Here is a 12,292-nt window from a genome sequence, read left to right on the forward strand (position 1 = left end):
AAGCCCTAAACCTTGAACAATATTTCTTAGTTGGTATATAAAGCCTAGTATCTTCCAAGATAAGTTCTTTGAATGCTTCCCATTTTGAATTTGCTGTTGGTAACATCATCAGTTGGTCACACTATATAGAATTTAAATACTGTCTCAGACCATCGTAGTCTTGATAACCCCTCCTCCCTTCCAATCAAGTCTATCCTTTCTGTAGACGTTGTACTCCCCAAATTCCAGTTCTGCATTCCTTATATCTGTGTAACACCACATCTGTGATATCCCAAGGGTTATTGCCTTTACGAAAGCAATAACCCTTCCCTCTAGCCCTGATGGTAGTTACCTCTGAGTAAATCCCACTGCAGCACACTGATCACTGCCACCTAGTGGTTCCTCTATCTGCAGATTCTTAATGCATGAAGAATCACTACTAATAATCAAATCAAGAGTATTACTCCCTCTAGTTGCCTCCCGAACATGCTGATGTAGAAAACAATCATCCAATAAATCCACAAAAGCCTTGCTAGTGTGTGAGTGACCAACCACAAATTCCAGTCAATATCTGGGAAATTAAAATCCCCCATTATAAGACTCTCTGATTTACTGGACCACTATTTCCCTGTACAGTTTATTATACTCATCAGAGTCATTAGGCCTATAGCACACTCCTACTCTCAATTTTGATCTCCCAATGCTTATGTCACACCAAACTGACTCGACACTGCACTGTCCCGCGATGTCGACTGGCTTCACTTCCTTGGATTTTATGTGTTTTTTAACTAATGGCATAACCCCTCCTCCCTTCCAATCAAGTCTATCCTTTCTGTAGACGTTGTACTCCCCAAATTCCAGTTCTGCATTCCTTATATCTGTGTAACACCACATCTGTGATATCCCAACAATATCTGCATTTGATGTTTTGAGCAATACCTCAAATTCATCAAATTTATTTACCAAACTCCTAGCATTGGTGTACACACAAGTATACATGCACCTGTTCTTTTTCTTAGCTACCCTTACACAACCCATGTGTTTACTTGTACCGCAATGACTCCCAGCAGTCTCTGAAATATCTTGCATCTTGTTTTCCAGGCTTCTGCTCATTCCAATAGAAGCAGCGCAAGAATCACTTTCACCTCTGCCAATGGCTACTGTTAATCTATTAGTCCTTGTATCCCCCCAAGCTAGCAGTTTTCCAAACCACCAAACACTGCCTCAATAGCATCAGCAAATATTCTTGCACCCTTTCTATTTAAGTGTATCCCATCCCTGTAGAAGCAGTCCCTTCTGTTAACAAGTACAGACCAGGCTGAAAAAAATTCTACCCCTTGAGCCTTGCACAATCTTTCCATGGCCAAATTGATTGACAAGGCTCTCATCATATACTCCCTCCTATCGTGTCTGGGCAGAATTGTAGACACTTTCAAATTCAACCCTAATTCACAGCTTTTTTCAACAATGACCTGTACTTGTTAAGAAATTCTGCTGGTCTCCTACTCTTAATATCATTTGTGCCAATGTGTACAACTATATCACCTTTTGTGCCCTTAAAAGATGATATCCGCTCTACAATGTCATCAACCTTTGCCCCTGGCAGACATACCCTGGTCCTGTTCCACCTATCCTTTTTACAAAGCATGTTCCCCATTTCCGTGACAATAGTCACCAACAACTACTAGTTCCTGTGGGACCAGTGCATTCTGCCTTGGGGGTTGCCGCTGTAATGCATGATGACCAAGTGCAAGGTCTGGCATTGATGTGGGCAGCTGAGAGCTTGATGGGCCCCTCACTTTAGATCCTTCGAGGGCATCCACCCTGTCCTTCAAGCTGTCATATAGGCCCATAACAATCCTGAGTTGTTGCCTGATTTTGTTACACTTCTTGCATCGCGCACACACAAAGACATCCCCCATGGGGCAATATCATGTCCTGTACCCGATTGCCCCACAAACATCATGCAAGCAGTGTATTTTAAAAGGCTGTGATTCAGAGGGCAACTGCCCCCCCTCAGTTCTCCTCTGAGCCGCAGCACTCCCATTAGCTTGAGCCTTTTGCTTTGCTGCTCTGGTCTGAGTCATGATTTCGATGATGACCCCAGGATGCATAATTAGGGTGGTTATCACAGGAAAGTGATCACTTCCATATAGGTTCCCCTCCACCTCCCAAGTAAGTGAAGGGAGAAGAGAAGGGGAGCTGACAGAAAGATCAATGGCAGAAAATGTACGGGTAGGCATGTGAAAAAAAGATGTTTGTTCTCACATTAAGAAGGGAGAGGTCATTGTTTGTGAGCATATTCTGTGAGTCGTCCCCTTCCATTGACGTTAGCACTACCCCACAGGTGTTATACCTATTAAAGTCCCAAAGAAGTAAGAAAGGGGGAGGCAACTGCATTATGAGATCATCAAGGTCTTTTTGGCAGATGTCAATACCAGGTGGCAAATATATAGAGTAAATGGTTAGTAAAAGCCCACTGTTATTCGAATTGCTTCTGCCTTATGCTGGTAGTAAGTTGCAGAGACTGAAAAGGGGTATGGCTTCTCACAAGGATTGTGACTCCTCCGTGAGCGGGGCCATCCCCAATTCTATCTTTGCAAATGATAGTAATGTTATGCATCCTGGGGTCATCATTTGTCCTTAGGTAAGTCTCCTGTAAGCAAAAGCAAGATAGTTTGTGCTTTTGAAGGAGTGCCTTGATGTCTTCTGCATTTTGCCGGAATCCACGACAATTCCATTGTAGATATTTAGCAATTATTTTGGCTTGGTGGTTCCATCAGGTGGCTTCCAAGGTGCTGAGGACTTACTTTCGTCAATCTTAGATTTATCTTTACTGGGCAAGTATGGACACTGCTCCGTGTCCATATCCTCCCCAGGAAAGAGGACCAAGACTCCCTCAACATCTATTTTTTATTGAGAACCAGGATGTACGTCAGATTTCTTATTCTTCCAGAAACTTGTTTTCTTACTGGTGGAGCATTATGAGGTACAGATACAGGCCGCTGATTGGTCTTTTGTGCAAATTTTATTGAACTTAGCAAGTACCGAGCAATAGGAGTGAATGACTCTCCTTTGGTGGTATGGTCATTTCAGTCTGAGTTCTGATGGAACATCTCCCTGCTACCTTCTGAGTGTAGGTTGGTTTATTTGTATTTAGAGGTTTTACCATTTTCTTTGCCTCTTTGATAAGATATGTTCAGCTCTGCCTTAAGTCGTTTAATTTCTTTTTCTTGTTTCCACCTCTGGCATGCTCTTGAGTAGGCTGGGTGTTCTTCTTGGCAGTTAATGCAGGTTGGTTTTGCAGCTGAACATATTGTTTCATGGTCCTTTGCACCACAACAAGTACATGCAAGGGCTCCACGACAAGCCATCTGTGAGTGTCTGTAATATTTCTGGTGGGAACTAATTTCCCATCCCTATGCATGAATATACGTTTAACAACTGTTACTCCTTGGGTTTTTAACTCAGAACAGATTTCCTCTTCATGTCACATCCATAAGATCCCATTCTGCAATGACACTATAGGATGAGTTAAGTGTCTTGTAGGGGGGTGACAGTAATAGGCATTCTCTGATAGATGTAGCATGGAGGAGCTGTTTTGAGTGTATATCACTTCTGGTTTCTACAAGTATGTCACCCGACCAAAGCCATTTGACAGACTTAGGAGAGCCTGCCAACCCTTCCAGATAAAGAAGGGTGACATTTTTCCTATAGGCTTCTCACTAGTTGAGTGAATTATTAGGAACTGAGGTGTTGGACCTGATATAAGCTCCTTTTTCTGTCTTTTGCAGAAGTGATGTTCTCTTGGTCTACGGTCAAATTTTCAGTTAGGGATTGGGTTGGGGCCCCCAGAATAAATTAGTTTATCAGGATTCATGAAGTTTTTAAGTGGTTCAATGCCCGGGCTCCCCACCCACCACGGAGCCCCAAAAGGATGCCCACTACCCGGCATGCAATAAATGCGCTCGGGAGTGGAACACCAGGGCTACTCAGACACCATACCCACACCGCCACCAGCCTGAACCCTGTCCCTCAGACCATGAGGGTAGGGGCATATCATTGACACGGTTGACTGTCGCAGGCGAGCCTACTAGCCAATTGATCCTAACTGGGCCTTCCAGGGCCACCATCTTGTCGAAGCAGGGGCCAAAGTGGTGTATTGAAGCTGGGTCCCTCAACCACCAGATCCCCCTTCCCGAATTTCCACGGGTTGCAGCGCACGGCAAACACGCCGGATTCCACTGATGTTAGCCTGGAACCTAGGCTGTGGGCGTTAGATCCCAGTGATGCTAATCTGGAGGTCCAGCAACATTACTGGGAGGTACCCCCACCACGTACTGGTGCCCACATAGAGGGGAAAGACTGAGCATTGGCCAATGCATGAGCATCATGTAACTAAGTTTTTGATTCAATAGGAAGTATTTTCCCCACTGAAGAAAGGATTTTTATCACATAGATAACTCCTTTGTACTGATTGTACTGCATTTGCAGCACGACATATATTTCCAAGATAGATGTTCCGGCATTGCATTTGCTCCTGTAGCCAGATGCCAGCAGGTTTGTTTTCATTGAGTTTATTTTTTTTATAGCAGTTCGCCCATTGAGGTTCAAAGAGATATGTCCAGATGAGGTGAAAAGGGATGCTATGTAATTTGGCTGCATAGCTAGGAAGCAATACTTCTTTCCTATCTTGTTGCCCTTCTCTGTACTCGTTTTTGTGAATTGGGGATACATTTGCACATCTCCAGTCCATGGGGACCTCCCCTGAATATAAGGATGCTCTCATAATTATGGCAAAGGGTTGGCTTACTTCCCTCACTGCCTCCTTCAATATAACCGGATAGATTCATTTGCCCCAGTTGCTTTTTTTATATTTAACTTCAACAATACTTTTACTGAACTATTACTTCAGTCTTGTCTAGGTGATCCTGCATCACCTCTTTAACCATTGACTCCATTATTTTCCCCGGAACAGAAGTTAAACAGGTCTATAATTGTGTCACCCTTTGAAAACCCTTTGTGAACTGGGGATACATTTGCACATCTCCAGTCCATGGGGACCTCCCCTGAATCATTATCATTATTAGCCATATGGTGCAAGGAAGCCTCAGGCTTTTGCTGCACCAGGCAAAAAAAAATTGAGTTACCTTGGGAGAGAGAGAGAGAGAGAGAGAGAGAGAAGGAAATCACCAAGAAAGAGAAGAATGATGATATCCAGCTCAGGATCCTGGGTGTGCCATGCCCATGCTCACCAGATGCAAGCCCCTGGGGTAATCTTAGGATGCTCTCATAATTATGGCTAAGGGTTTACTTACTTCCCTCACTGCCTCCTTCAGTATAACTGGATAGATTCCATTTTTCCCAGGTGACTTTTTTATGTTTAACTTCAACAATTTATCCTCCACTTTGCTCTGTTATTACAAAATCATTTAGCTCCCTGTTAGAGTTTAGTAAACTTCTGCCCTCCCCTCATTGAATAACTTCATGTGTGAATGTAGAGGCAAAATACTCATTCAGTTTATCAGCTACCTGAGCATGATCATTAGCATTAGCATTAGTAGAGGCATTTGATGCAAGAAAGCAAGCTTATGCAGCATCAGCCAAAAAAAAAAAAGAAAAAAACCACGTCCACTTCACCCCTCTATTCGTTCCAAATACCTGTCCAGCTGAGCCTTAAACTTATTTAGGCTATCAACCTCCACCACAAGGGATGGAAGTCTGTTCCACCAACCAACCACCCGCTGGCTAAAGGCAAATTTCCGCACGTCTATCCTACATCTGTCTTTCCTCAATTTGAATTTATGCCCTCTCAGGTGATTCTTCTGAGCTAGAGGAAGAATCCCATCAGCATTGAGCATGCTTAAACCATTCAAGGCTTTATACACCTCTATCAGATCACCTCGCTGGTGCCTAGTCTCCAAACACTGTAATTTGCAAAATTTAAGCTTTCTTCGTAAGAGCACCCCTTTGTTCCATTCACTAATCTTGTTGCCCTTCTCTGTACTCGTTCCAGCAGCTCTACATCCTTCTTGAAATGAGGCCTCCAGACCTGTATACAGTACTCTAGGTGTGGCCTGACCATCGCCTTATACAATGGAATAATCACCTCCTTATCCCTGCTGGAAAAATTCCTGTATATCATTGACAATACTCCATGAGCTACTCTTGCAGCCCGTCTGCACTGCTCAGAGAACTTCATATCTGCCTGCACAACCACCCCCAAGTCCCTTTCATTCTCTACCACTGTCAGTGTTGTACCACAGAGTTGATACGTTGCTCTGGGGTTGCTGTTTCCCATGTGTAGTACTTTACATTTGTCAATGTTAAACTTCATTTGCCACCTCTCAGCCCATCTGCTCAACCTTTCCAGATCCTGTTGCAGCAGCATAGTGTCAGTAGTGTCCTTGACAACCCTGCCAACCTTTGTATCGTCTGCAAACTTGGACATTAATCCCGATATACCATCATCAATATCATTTATAAATACAGAAAACAATAATGGACCCAACACTGAGCCCTGAGGGACTCCACTAATAACATCAGTCCATGATGAGCAGTGTCCATTGATTACCACTCTCTGTCTTCTCCCCCTCAACCACCCCTTTATCCATAGCAGCAATTTGCCTCCAATGTCACACTGCTCCAATTTGTGTAGCAGTCTTCCATGTGCAACAGTATCAAAAGCCTTTCTAAGATCCAAGTATATAATATCAAAGTTATTCCCTGCATCCAGTTCTTTTGTGACTGCATCATAGTATCCAATCAAGTTGGTCAGGCAAGACTTCCCCTTAACAAAACCATGCTGTGTCTGAGCTATAACTGAAGCCTTGTCTAAATGATCCTGCAGTGCTTCTTTAATCAGTGCCTCCATTAATTTTCCTGGAACAGAAGTTAAGCTCACAGGTCTATAATTACTTGTGTCAGCCTTTGATCCTCCTTTGTGAATTGGGGTCACATTTGCACATTTCCAGTCTATGGGTACCTCCCCTGAGTCCAAAGAAGCTCTCATAATTATGGCTAAGGGTTTGCTTACTTCCTTTGAATAGGAAGTAAGTCATGAATAGTCAATCCACTAACATCAAGTGGATCAATCTGATTCATCCCCTTCCTTCTAGAGTTTACATAAGTAAAGAAGTCTTTCTTGTTTTTCTTGGTGTCCTTTGGCAAGGATTTCTCATAATCATCCTTTGCTTGTCTAACCTCCTTTGTGAATTGATTACAGATTAGATTATAAGTGCCATAGGCTTCTGTGTCACCTGATAATTTCTATGCATCCCACACATTTTTCTTCTCTGCCACAAGCCTCATTAGTTCATCTGACTTCTATTTAGGCCTAAATCTTGAACAGTATTTCTTAGTTGGTAAGAAAAGCCTAGTAGCTTCCAACATTAATTCACTGAAGGACTCTCATTTAGAATTCACTGTTTTTAACACCAGTTGATCCCACTGTATAGAGTTCAAAAACTGCCTGAGAGCACTCGTAGTCACCTTTACAAAAACCTTTCCTTTTGCCCTTGATGGTAGTTACATCCTTAAGTAAATCCCACATCAGTAGACTATGATTGCTGTCAACTAGTGGTTCCTTTATCTGCAAATTCCTAATGCATGAATCGTCACTGGTGATAATCAGATCAAGAGTATTATCCCTTCTGGTTGGCCCTCAAACATGCTGCTATAGAAAAAAATCCTCCAATAAATCCAAAAAAGTCTTGCTAGCGTGTGAGTGACCAACTCAATTTCCAGTCAATATCTGGAAAGTTCAAAATCCCCCATTACAAGACATTCTGATTTACTGGCCCACTATTTCTCAGCACAACTGTTCATTGTACTCACCAGAGTCATTTGGCCTATAACACACACTCCTACTCTCATTTTCCCTTTCCCAGTGTCACACCAAACTGACTCAACATTACACTGGTCACCCATGTCAACTAGATGCACTTTGTTAGATTTTGTGTGTTTCTTAACTAACTACATAATCCCTCCTCCCTTCCTAACCTGTCTAGCCTTTCTGTACACTTCGTACTCCCAAATTCCAATTCTGCCCTGCTTATATCTGTGTGACACCATGTCACTGATATCCCAACAATATCTGCCTTTGATGCCTTGATTACCACTTCAAATTCATCAAATTTATTTATTATACTTCTAGCACTGGTGTACATGCAAGTATACATGCACCTGTTCTTACTCTTAGTTACCTTAACACAAAGCATGTATTTATTTGTTCCATGATGACCTCCAGCAGCTCTTGAAGTCCCAATTGCTCTCTAGGCTGCTGCTCATTACAATAGAAGCAGTGCAAATATTACTTTCACCTCTACCTGCAGCTACTGTTAATCTTTTAGTCTGTGAATCCCCCCCGAACTAGCAGTTTTCCGACCTACCTAACGCTGCCTCGATAGCATCAGCAAATATTCTTGCACCCCTTCTATTTAAGTGTATCCTATCCATGTAGAAGCAGTCTCCTGTTAGCAAGCACAGACCATGCTGAAAAAAATTCTACCCCACGAGCCTTGTACAATCTTTCCAGGGCCGAATTGATTGACAAAGCTCCTATCATATACTCCCTCCTATCTGGGCAGAATTGCAGACACTTTCAAATTCAACCCTAGTTCGTGAATTTTTTCAACATTGACCTGTACTACTTGTTAAGTAAATCTGCAGGTCTCTTACTCTTAAGGTCATTAGTGTCAATGTTTAAAACAATATCACATTTTGTGCCCTTAAAAGATGATATCTGCTCTACAATGTCATCAATTTTTGCCTCTGGCAGACATACCCTGGTCCAGTTCCACCTATCTTTTTGTATAACATATTCCCAGTCTACCTGACAACAGTCACCAACAATAACTAGTTCCTGTGGGAGCAGTGCATTGTGCCTTGAAGATTGCTGCTGTGTTGCCTGATGCACAGGACTGATTTCTGGCATTGATTTAGGCAGCTGAGAGCTTGATGGGACCCTCTTATTCATTTCTTCGAGTGCATCCACCCTACACTTCAAACTCTCATAGACGCCCATCAGAATGCTGAGTTGGTGCCTAATTTCCTCAACTTCAGAGTTAAATTTCCTCACAAATTCAGGGTTAAAAGCTTCAGACTACAGAAAAACTTAAAAACATAAGTTAGTGCAAATGCATCATGTCTATATGTAGTAAGTTAAGTGAAATTAATTATAATAGTACGTTATTACATTTCATATTGTGGATGGCTTCATAATGAGTTGCCTCTCTGGTTGCGCATCTCCAATAGAGAAAACTACTGTTACTTATTTTCTGTGGATATCAATCACCACCCAAACAGCCATTTCTGGGCTATTTTGCCCTTCATCAGTGGGTGGATAGATAGCCAGTAGTATAATGGCTGACAACCCAGTTGTTATGTTTGTTATTTTGTTTTTTAGGAGCATTAGCAACTAAGGCCATATTGCTCCGGGAATATGCGGTGGTCATTCCCTGATCTTTCTGCATCCTCCGTATTTGATGGTCACGGGCTCGAACCCCGGTCTAATCAAGAAGCGTGTGCTATGCACTGCTGCTCCTCAACCCAGTTGTGAAAATAATCCCACAATATGAGATGCGAAATGGTGTTTGTTAGTTTAAGACAAAAATTCAGGGCTAAAAGCCTGAGTATGGAAAAATTTACACACAAGTTAGTGCAAATGGATCATGTCTATACGTAGCAAATTAACCAAAGTTAATTATAATGGCATAATTTCATTATATCTCATATTGTGAATGCCTTCACAACGAGTTGCCTTTCTGGTTATGCTTAAACTCTGGTTTAAACATAACTGGAGACTATTAATTATTGTAGAGTTATGATATAATTAGATATAAATTTTCTATGCAGCATAAATATGCTGTTGGAAAGGGACATTATTTTATAAGTCCTTTGCATGTAGGGAGGATGTTATTATCTTTCTATATAAAGGAAGTGGTGAGAATCTGAATATTGATAAAAAGAAAGCTTCCAGAAAGGGTTCAAAGGAGGGTAACCAAAATGAGGAGGAGCATTAATTATTGTCCCTAAAAGGCTTAGAAAGTATGGATTAAAAAGTTTGACAACCAGACATGTTAGAAGGAATCTAACTGAAAAGTATAATTCCCTGAATGAAATCAGTAAAATGAATGAGAGAGGTATTTGCTTGGGAGGAGAGAAGAACAAAAACAAATAGGATTTACTATTAACAGCTAATTCTGACTATTCTCTATGACAGCTAAACTTACATAAATTAGGTACCTATAATCCATTATGCTTAATCTTGTACTCAGAATATTATAGCTGAATACCACAAGCAGATAACTGGTGAGCAGATGTAGAAAATGGTTGGAATTAGACATCTGTTAACCTTTTAACGTGGGTCGATGAGACCACAGAATATTTCAACAACGTGCTCTTCATTTACTCTGCCAACACAGCTGAAACTCCTAATTCTGCTTTCGAAAAATGTTTAATTTTTCCACTGAAAATTCCAGAAATCTCTGTTAAAAAGGGGTCCAAAGAAGGGCAACAGGGCAACTTGCAAGGTGAGATCAGAAAAAAGGATGATGATACAAGAAAAAACTCCATTTATGTGGGCCAACAGAACTTGACAACCAGCCACCTCAGAGTTGATCTGATTGAAAGGCTCTGAGAGGGGTTAGTAAAATGAAGGTGGAATTTTTGCTATTACAGAGACCTCCAAAACTACAATGCATAAATTCAAATTACAGGGAAAGAGGTTTAGACTAGACTTTGGAAGTTCTTTTAGTCAGCACGTCATTTATTGCTGGTTGAACAGGTTACCTTCACAAGTAGTTAAAGATGTTAGTTTGAATAAATTCAAAGGGATAGTTAGCTATGCGAGGAGAGAAGCAAATAATTTGTATTTTCTTATCTACTCTTTTTTTTTTTTTTGTCGGCCAGTGCAGCAAAAGTCTGTGGCTTTGTTGCACTATATGGCTATTACTAATATATTAACAAAATTCACAAAATTTGGAAAAATTCCGGAATTAAGTTAAATATATGCGCATGCTGAGTACAAATCGGTAATGCTCTCTCAACACCTGTCCACTTCAATTCACATTTCACTCACTGACATGTCTGAAGGGAGTAGTTTTAATTTCAAAATATATATTTCTAATATTAAAACAAAATGGATTTTTACAGTTGTGTTCAGAAAAGATTGAAAACAAAGGTTGCATCAAAAAAGTGAACAATTTTTAATTATTTTTTTTTCTGATATTTCAAAAGATACACGAGAGGTCAAAATGATCCTGCACGCATAGGGAAAGAACAATCCTTCATGGCTACCAGTGATTGGGTTAGTGGTAAGTCCTGCTTGGTTTTTTCTCCAATTTTCTTTATCAGAGATTGGTTTAAACTTAATCTGGGATTAAATCAAAAGTACTTTTTAAGTAAGATAGGTTATAATTACTACTGTATTTTTGCATGTGAACTTAAGAGCATTTTATATGCTGGACTTATTGGAAGTTTTCTTTAGGGCCAGGTGTATGTGCTGGCATTCAAAACATACTGATCACATGTATTTGTTTCTTTTATTGCTCAGTGTGAAACAATGTTTATATGATGAATTCCAATCACACTAAAGGTCTCACAGTAACATAGCAGCAGTTTATGTAACACTGTATTAATGTATATTCAGAGAGCTAAAGACTGGATTAGTATAATGTTTCATTTCACTTTTTTTGTTTTATTATTAATGATGCCAAATTAAACAATTCCTTTGAACATATGCATTTCTCTGTTGAACAGTTAGGATGGATCTGAAAACTATATATATAGTCCTTTACTTGCAGTTCTCATTTAGTGTCTTGAAAAAAAACTAACTTTTACACGTTATCACTTATGTAACACAGCATCCTGAGGTTTAAAGCACATGCTCAAAGGTGCTAATTTCTGCAATAAATTCTCTTCCAAACTAATGTAAGGTTACTTTTTTTTATTTGAGGGATAACATCATTTGTCTAAGCTAATACAGAATTATGGAGCCAAGATAGCACATACAACAAGTTTTTTTTTTTTTTTTTTTTTTATTATTCAAGGTTATCCTCCTCATGCTTTTTTTTGTGTATCATGTTGTCACCCCTTCTTTGCCTACAATGTATTTCCTTCATGACAGAGAACTAGTTGAGATGTAATTTGAACTAGTTCTGCAAATTAATGAACTTCTTTCATAAGAAATTTATCTTTTACTAATTAAAAAAAAAAAAAAGAATTACATTCCAATACATGCCCTAAAGTGGCTTGACAAGTTTACGTTTTCATTTTGGCAGCCAAAATACTAGTACCACAATTAACAATGGGC

General features: G+C 40.4%; 1 protein-coding gene across 1 annotated transcript in view; it reads right to left on the reverse strand.

Moving 5' to 3' along the window:
- LOC150086952 (uncharacterized) overlaps positions 1–12,292 on the reverse strand; it is a 232,040-nt gene that overhangs the window by 126,273 nt on the left and 93,475 nt on the right. The gene's annotated exons all lie outside the window — the stretch shown is intronic.

This window comes from Mastigoproctus giganteus, chromosome 4 (assembly GCF_048544385.1).
Source record: "Mastigoproctus giganteus isolate SK-2022 chromosome 4, ASM4854438v1, whole genome shotgun sequence".
Taxonomy (NCBI): Eukaryota; Metazoa; Arthropoda; class Arachnida; order Uropygi; family Thelyphonidae; genus Mastigoproctus; species Mastigoproctus giganteus.